Below are 8600 nucleotides of genomic sequence, written 5' to 3' on the forward strand. Positions count from 1 at the left end.
TTCAACTCTTAGAACATCTCATATGGTCCGTGGCGTTCAAAACGTTTTTGAAGTCCTATTTGTAAGCCGTAAAGCATGGTACACTAAACTATCAAGTAGTCATCATATTGAGCTTGTCAAACGTTCATAATGTCTGCATCAGCTCCTGCAACAGGTCTGTCACCTAGCGGTGCATCAAGGACATAATTCTTCTGTGCGGCAATGAGGATAAACCTTAGATCACGGACCCAGTCCACATCATTGCTACAATCATCTTTCAACTTATTTTTTTAGGAACATATATAAAAAAATAAACGGGGAGCAGCATCGTGCGCTATTGATCTACAACATAATTTGCAAATACTATCAGGACTAAGTTCATGATAAATTAAGTTCAATTAATCAGATTACTTAAGAACTCCCACTTAGATAGACATTCCTCAAGTCATCTAAATGATCATGTGGTCCAAATCAACTAAACCATGTCCGATCATCACATGAGATGGAGTAGTCTTCAATGGTGAACATCTCTATGTTGATCATATCTACTATATGATTCACGTTCAAACTTTCGGTCTCAAGTGTTCTGAGGCCATGTCTGTACATGCTAGGCTCATCAAGTTTAACCCAACTATTCCGCATGTGCAAAACTGTCTTGCACCCGTTGTATGTAAACGTAGAGCCTATCACACCCGATCATCACGTGGTGCCTCTTGCAACGGTGCATACTCAGGGAGAACACTTATACCTTAAAATTTAGTTAAGGGATCATCTTATAATGCTACCTCGTACTAAGAAAAATAAGATGCATAAAAGATAACACAACTGTTACAATGATTGGCGATTTTAGGGGCCGTCCACTGCGATCAAATGGTGGAGAAATAGGAGTTATGAAGAGTTACAAGACTAAAATTACATGAAATTACAAATAATTGTTGGACCATTACAAGATTATGGTGGGGATAATCAATTTCTAAAAGGATAGATGCGTCCAATTTAGTGTGCAGCACTGGGAGAAAAGGAAAATAAAACCTAGCCCCGCACGCTTCTTCCCCGTTTTGTCAATCCCCTCTCCGCTCGCCTCCTCCTCTCACGGGTCGCTGCGCCGCCGTCTCAGCCGCTTCTCCTGCGCCTTCTCCTCCCCGCTCCTCTCCTCATAGCTGAGTCCTCGACCAGATCAGCGTCCATCTTCAGCGGCGGCGGCATCTTCAGCGGAGGAGGCGGGTGGTCGTGGCGGCGGCATCTTCAACAGCGACGCCGGACGAGCTCCACGCGCGGGGGAGATATCTCCACGGGCCCACGCAACTACGTTCCCTCGCTGACGTCGGCCTCACAAAGAAGAGGTCTAGTTCGCCCGTGCCGCCGATGAGGGGGAGCAGCCACGCCCAAAGGAGGTCGTCCCCAATGCCTGCATCTAGTCGTCGACCTTAACAACACTGAAGTCGCCGCTGCTAGTCGAGGTCGCCCAGTTAATACCGGCCCCGCCGTACTGCAGCTCATCCTGCCCGAGGACATGATACGTACGGGCTCTTGCTCCCCCTTCATCCCCCTCTATTGATCCCGACATGTATTTATTTGATTGGGCAGTTCAATTCGGTGCTTCCAAGTGAGGAATTGGTTGGATGTGTGATGGCCTAGTGGCGGTAGATACATGATAGATTTGTGCTTTGTTGATTGATGCACATGGGGAGCTATAAAGTTACCCTGGAGAGGAATCAAATTACTTGTAGAATTATATTTGCAGTGATATTGTTCGTCACGATACAAAGCGCAGGAATCATATTAATAAGTTATACATCATTTGTGCCATAATTTGCCATCTTGGATTGATATAAGACAGATGGACCAAAATCATCTACAATTTCTCACTAAGTAGAAATTTTCTACTGCAATCCTTCTGGTTTAGGAAAGTGACAGTTTTCAAAAATTGTTTAGACGGAGGGAAGAACATACAACACATGTAGGACGTAGTTTTTTTATCTTCGATGTTATTTTCCAGGTGAAATCCATGGCTGCTTCCTAAAACTTACAATTTGTAAGCAGATGTTTCAATTGCCGAAAGATTGTTGTTGTTCTGCCACTATACTGACCATCCAGCTTTAAATTTTAGTGTAATATCAAGATATTGCAATTGAACTCTTCTTAAGGTAATTCTCTGTTTTATCTGAACTCACTAAGATTATTTGCTTTTCCTTTGGTCTTTGTGCATTTAAAATGCCAGAGAAAATATTGTCAATCTCTTTAATTTTCACACAAAGCTAAGGTGTTCCCCATTTATAATTTTGAGACAAGCATCTTCTCAAAGCTTAGGCTTACAATGGAGACACCATCAATGGCTATTCCAAAGTTCTATGCCTGATCTGTCAGTATCTTTCTAATCTCGCACCTCACGCGCTGAAATTAAAGGGGAAAGGAGCAAACAATGAGCACCCACAAGTAATATATTCTGCCATATATATACAAGCATGCCTACACAATGCTAGTAATCATCATTGTGTAGAATGGTGCCATACATTGTGGAGCAAGGCCATAACTATGTTTCTTCACCTACATTTGCACAGATGAGCAATTATTATCTTATTGCCTTTTTCAGGTATTTGGCAATGTTGGCTCTTGGGCTGCCCAATTGATCACTGAAGCTGGTGGCAAGGTGGTCACCATCAGAGATGTCACAGGGGCTGTCAAGAACTCCAATGACATTGACATAGCCAAGATGATGAAGCACTCGGCAGAGAACTTCAGGATCAAGGGCTTTGACGGGGGCGACGCTGTCGACCTGATCTCGCTGCTCACGGAAGAGTGGGACGTGCTCACCCCGACAGCTCTGGGAGGAGTCATAAACAAGTAATCTTCTTCTTCCTCGTCCCAGCTCACTTCATCCTATCTTCTATCATATTACTGCTCTGAAGCTTAGTTAAAGTATCCTCATGGCTGTTATTTGTTTTCTATATCTGAAAACATTTTTCTTAATATGAAGTCCGTTCGATTTTCGGATTCTGGCAAGTACTACCAGACAGCATAGCAACCCTCATTGCAATTTGTATTTTGCTAAATTTTAACTCACAACTCTGCTGAACCTGACTATTTTTTTGCAAAACCTGACTATTCTGTCTGTGCCACATTTATCTTCAGTATTCAGAATGCACCATCTTCTGAACTTGCATATTTAGTACGTAGTATGTATCAGCAGTGCACACACACATTAATTAGCATGGAAAGCTTTCTCAGAATGGACTAGAGATCTCAAATGGAAGTTGCCAGCCGAGTCTAACACTTTGATTTGTTAAGAAAATCTGCAGTACCTGCCTATTCTAATTGTACCGTTTATCTTCAGTTTATCTTCTTCTCCTAGGGACAATGCTGATGCCATCAAAGCAAAGTACATCATCGAGGCTGCTAACCACCCAACAGACCCCGAGGCCAACGAGGCAAGAACACCAACATTTTGCCACAAAACTAAGCTGCATTTGTTGACACATTTCACACAATGACTGACAGTAGAGAAGTGTACATGTTCGTGGTGCAGATTCTGGCAAAGAAGGGCGTGCCGATCCTACCGGACATCCTAGCCAACTCCGGTGGAGTGATGGTGAGCTACTTCGAGTGGGTGCAAAACATCCAGGGGTTCATGTGGGATGAGGAGAAGGTGAATCGGGAGCTCAAGACATACATGACCCACACCTCAAACATATTTCTGATTATTTAGGCAGTGTATGTTGCCGTATAGAATGGACAGTAATTATGTATTTTATTTTGAAAACCAGAATTGGCTCAATTTGGAAGAATGCCTATTTTATATGAATTTCTTGCCCGCTTTGCATGCGTTGCTACAAGTGCATTACCATGCCTCAGCCATAATCATCCTTGACAAATATGGCAGCCACCTTTAGTATGGAACAGAAGAAGCATGCACAACCTATTTTGTCACTGAGCAAGTTTAGCATCTGTTTGTACATTGTTGATGTTATGCTGGTTCTTATTGTTGTCCTAGCTGTTTAGTTAGAGCATCTCCAGCCGTGCCCCAACAGCCCCCCCCCCAGGGAGTGTTTTTTTGCCGGCGCCAAAAAATCCCCCTAGTCGCCCCCAGGGCGCCGATTTCCGCCAGTTTGGCCCATTTTTTGGCCCGGCGATCCCAGGACAAACCCAGTGCACTGGGGGTGCTTGGGGGCTCCGGTAGAAGGGAAAATGGCGCATTGGCCACTACTGGGCTAGCTTTTTCGGGCGCTCTGGCCACGCAAGTGGGGATACAGGCGAGCTTTTCCGTGCTGAATTATTGTCCCAAGTAGTGTTTACATTATTTTCGAACGAATAGTCACTTCATTGAAGTGACAATTGTGAGACTATGTTTACAATAATAGGCTTTCAACTTTGAGTTGTTGCTCAATTTTTAGATGAAAGGTTCCTTTGATGCCCACACACTAAATTCTAGCTTTTACTATTTTTGTATTCATATGCTGCACTAGTCCAAACCAGTGTTATGTTCATAACATCAATTAAACGACCAGTTTTAATACGAATGTCACTACATTTTGGATTGATGCAAATTTGCACATGCACATTTCATGAGACAAGCAAAGAGTATTAGCTAAAAATTTTGGTACAATTTGTCAAATGCATATTTTCCATCATATAGTTGTACATGTACCTGGGTATAACCAATCAGATAGCACATTGATTGAATCAGTTTTAGAGTTCAGGGTCAGTACATGACAAGCCAGTACTGAAATGATCACCTATCAACAAGCTTATGATAGGCCCAAACATGGAGTCTCCAGTTCTCCTTCTATACAAGCATTTCGGGTGACAAGTTCATTTGCATAAAAAATGAGCAAGAGGACTCGACCAACTCCAGTTGAAATAGTGCTACATAAGACTAATTCCACAAATAATGTACAGAAGTAGTAGAGCAAGCACAACACAATATCACTAATAAACATATAAATGGGAGTCTTCTTCACATAACGCAGACCTTGGTCGTAATAGTCATGATACATATGATAGGGTACGTACTCTGATTACATAGCATCATAATTAATCCATCACACTCTACAAGTTTTTTCTGCAGGTACACTCTACAAGTTGCAACAAAGATAGTTACTAGAATTGCATGTAAGGAAATGCAGCTCTCTTCTCTTCTTTGATGGAGTCTTTGTCCATCCAAAAGCTCCCACATATCCTTTTTCTTCACATGGCAACCCTATTTTAGAGAAAGCAGAGGAGGTTCAGGATCGTGGCCCACAAATTTTCTTGCTGGAACCTGAACATTACATAGCAGGTTCACAAATTTACTACTCATATTACGGCACACAACTCCAAAACAGCAGCTTCGTAAGCTCATGATTTAGATGTTGTGTAAATTAAGCATGCTAGGTCAGTTCTATGCACCGTTTTACAAGATTCAGATTTATGCTAGCTAAAAAATTGTACATACTGTGCCATCCAATAGACAATTCTATGCACCGCTTATACGGTACTAGATGAGTAGTATTTAAAATCCGTGCATTGCTTTTCATGGCAACCAATCATAATACAGTAGTTGACATGATATAATAGCTCATAACTGTCGATGGTTGGTCATGTTCTAACAGAACTATTTGGCTGCAGCATATCTTCAGAAGTGAATTAATAATATGGTGTACAATGAAGCTAATTATTATAGTCAAGTGGTCACATAGTCTTTTTACGATCAGAATCAATGATAAGACACATTCAGTGGGGCATGTCTATGATAAATTACCTTTAAAACAAGCTCAAAGTATCCAATATCAGAATGCAGTGTAGTTGGAGTATAAGGCTTGACTACTTCCTCAGCAGTAGCATTCTTCCCTCTGAAGTCGGTTAACAAAATACAGAAAACGGAAATAGAATATTTGACTCACTCCATGTACCAATGCCCATAACTCAACATCGTAACTGTAGACCAGGATATGAGCAGAACAAGTGTTCAGACCTGCATCTTATATATTGGCCAACTGCAAGGCCCAACAAAGAAGTAGATCTAGGGAAACAAATTTGAACTTGGCCACATTATGACTAATCTGACTCTTCTGCACAAGATCATAGCACATCCATAAATTTTTATGTCATACACAAATGTCAAAAGCAGTAATCTTGAATGCAGCAAATAATTTTGTCCAAGGGATACTAAATGTGAAAATGAATCACACAAACAGTTTAAAAATCACCTAGAATCTGTAAGTGCAGAACCATGCACACTAAATCATGCTGCAACTTTGGACTAAAGTTCAAATTTCAGAATCTGCTAGGGATCAAGGATTCCTAGATGCACTACATAAGGTGTCCGGTTGCTCAAATACGGATTTGCAGCAGCTTAATTCCTCATACAGGTGGAGACTGTCTGACTAGTCAGGGGGGAGGGAAAGGTACCTATCTAGGGATTGCTCGCCGACATTGATGGGTGTCGCCGACTGCTTGACGGAGGGAGGCGCTGCAGTAGGGCGCGCTGCAGTGGATCCTCGCGTTCGGGCGGAACCCCCTGGTGGCAGGAGCAGGTCGAAACTAGGGAGGCGGACCGCTGCTGCTTGCCCTCGATCGGGGCCACCGCGGGATCTCTCGATCAAAATGGCGAAAATGGCGGCGACGGCTATGCGATGAGAAACACAACGATTTGCGTGGGGAACGGGGAGCTAATTCTCTTGCAGGACGGATCGGAGGAACTTTACTATTCTACCCTTTTGACCAAAAAATAATTCTTTAATTGATTTTCCAGATGTGACTGTCAGAAAAAATTGAAGGTGGAGTTACACGAAATTACGAGTTGTAACTCGCCAATCACCCTAAAAGAGCTCAAAAGATAAACATCACATGCAATCAAAATATGTGACATGATATGGCCATCATCATCTTGTGCTTTTGATCTCCATCTCCAAAGCACCGTCATGATCTCCATCGTCATCGGCTCGACACATTGATCTCCATCGTAGCGTCGTGGTCGTCTCGCCAACTATTGCTTCTACAACTATTGCTAATGCATAGTGATAAAGTAAAGCAATTACATGGCGTGTGCATCTCATACAATAAAGCGACATCCATAAGGCTCCTGCCAGTTGCCGATAACTTTTACAAAACATGATCATCTCATACAACAATGTATATCACATCATGTCTTGACCATATCACATCACAACATGCCCTGCAAAAACAAGTTAAACGTCCTCTACTTTGTTGTTGCAAGTTTTACGTGGCTGTTACGGGCTTCTAGCAAGAACCTTTCTTACCTACGCATCAAAACCACAATGATGTTTTCGTCAAGTTTGCTGTTTTAACCTTCAACAAGGACCAGCCGTAGTCAAATTCGATTAAACTAAAGTTGGAGAAACAGACACCCGCCAACCACCTTTATGCAAAACAAGTTGCATGTCTGTCAGTTGAACTGGTCTCATGAATGCAGTCATGTAAGGTTGGTCCGGGCCGCTTCATCCAACAATACCGTCGAATAAAAATAAGACATTGGTGGTAAGCAGTATGACTATCATCACCCACAACTCTTTGTGTTCTACTCGTGCATGTCATCTACGCATAGACCTGGCTCGGATGCCACTGTTGGGGAACGTAGCATGCAATTTCAAAAAATTTCCTATGATCACGCAAGATCTATCTAGGAGATGCATAGCAATGAGAGGGGGAGAGTGTGTCCATGTACCCTCGTAGACCGAAAGAGGAAGCTTTAGCTTAATGCGTTTAATGTAGTCGAACGTCTTCTCGATCAACCGATCAAGCACCGAATGTACGACACCTCCGAGTTCTGCACACGTTCAGCTCGATGATGTCCCTCGAACTCTTGATCTAGCAAAGTGTCAAGGGAGAGTTTCGTCAGCACGACGGCATGGTGAGGGTGATAGTGAAGTGATCCGCGCAGGGCTTCGCCTAAGCACTACGACAATATGACCGGAGGAGTAAACGGTGGAGGGGGCACTGCACACGGCTAAGAACACTTGGTGTGCCTTAGAGGTGCCCGCCGCCCCCGTATATAAAGGAGGGAGAGGGTAGGAGCCGGCCCTAGGGGCGCTCCAAGTGGGGGGAGTCCCACTTGGACTCCTAGTCCAGTTCAGCCCCCTTCCTTTTACCAGAGGGGGAAAGGGGGAAGGAGAGGGAGAAGGAGAAGGAAAGGGGGGCCGCGGCCCCTCCCCTAGTCCAATTTGGACTCCTCCCTTGGGGAGGGGGGTCACTACCCTTGTGGGCTGCCTTGCCTCCCTCCTATGGCCCATAGGGCCCATATCTTCCTAGGGGAGTTCCGGTAACCCCCCCCGGTACACCGATATGTATCCGATGCACTCCGGAACACTTCCGGTGTCCGAATACTATCATACAATATATCATTATTTACCTCTCAACCATTTCGAGACTCCTCGTCATGTCCGTCATCTCATCCGAGACTCCGAACAATCTTCGGTCACCAAAACACATAACTCATAATACAAATCATCATCGAATGTTAAGCGTGCGGACCCTGCGGGTTTGAGAACTATGTAGACATGACCGAGACACCTCTCCGGTCAAAAACCAATAGTGGAACCTGGATGCTCATATTTTTTCCCACATATTCTACGAAGATCTTTATCGGTCGAACCTTTATGACAACATACGTTATTCCCTTTGTC

At 43.6% G+C, this 8600-nt stretch overlaps 1 long non-coding RNA gene across 1 annotated transcript; it reads left to right on the top strand.

The window, feature by feature from the left end:
- The first annotated feature begins 1059 nt into the window (after positions 1-1059).
- Positions 1060-3407, top strand: LOC123090467 (uncharacterized). The gene is made up of 3 exons (XR_006442443.1): positions 1060-1499; positions 2573-2823; positions 3314-3407. It is a non-coding gene; the product is annotated as an uncharacterized lncRNA (long non-coding RNA).
- The last annotated feature ends 5193 nt before the right edge of the window (positions 3408-8600 follow it).

This window comes from Triticum aestivum, chromosome 1B (assembly GCF_018294505.1).
Source record: "Triticum aestivum cultivar Chinese Spring chromosome 1B, IWGSC CS RefSeq v2.1, whole genome shotgun sequence".
In the NCBI taxonomy this organism is placed as follows: domain Eukaryota; kingdom Viridiplantae; phylum Streptophyta; class Magnoliopsida; order Poales; family Poaceae; genus Triticum; species Triticum aestivum.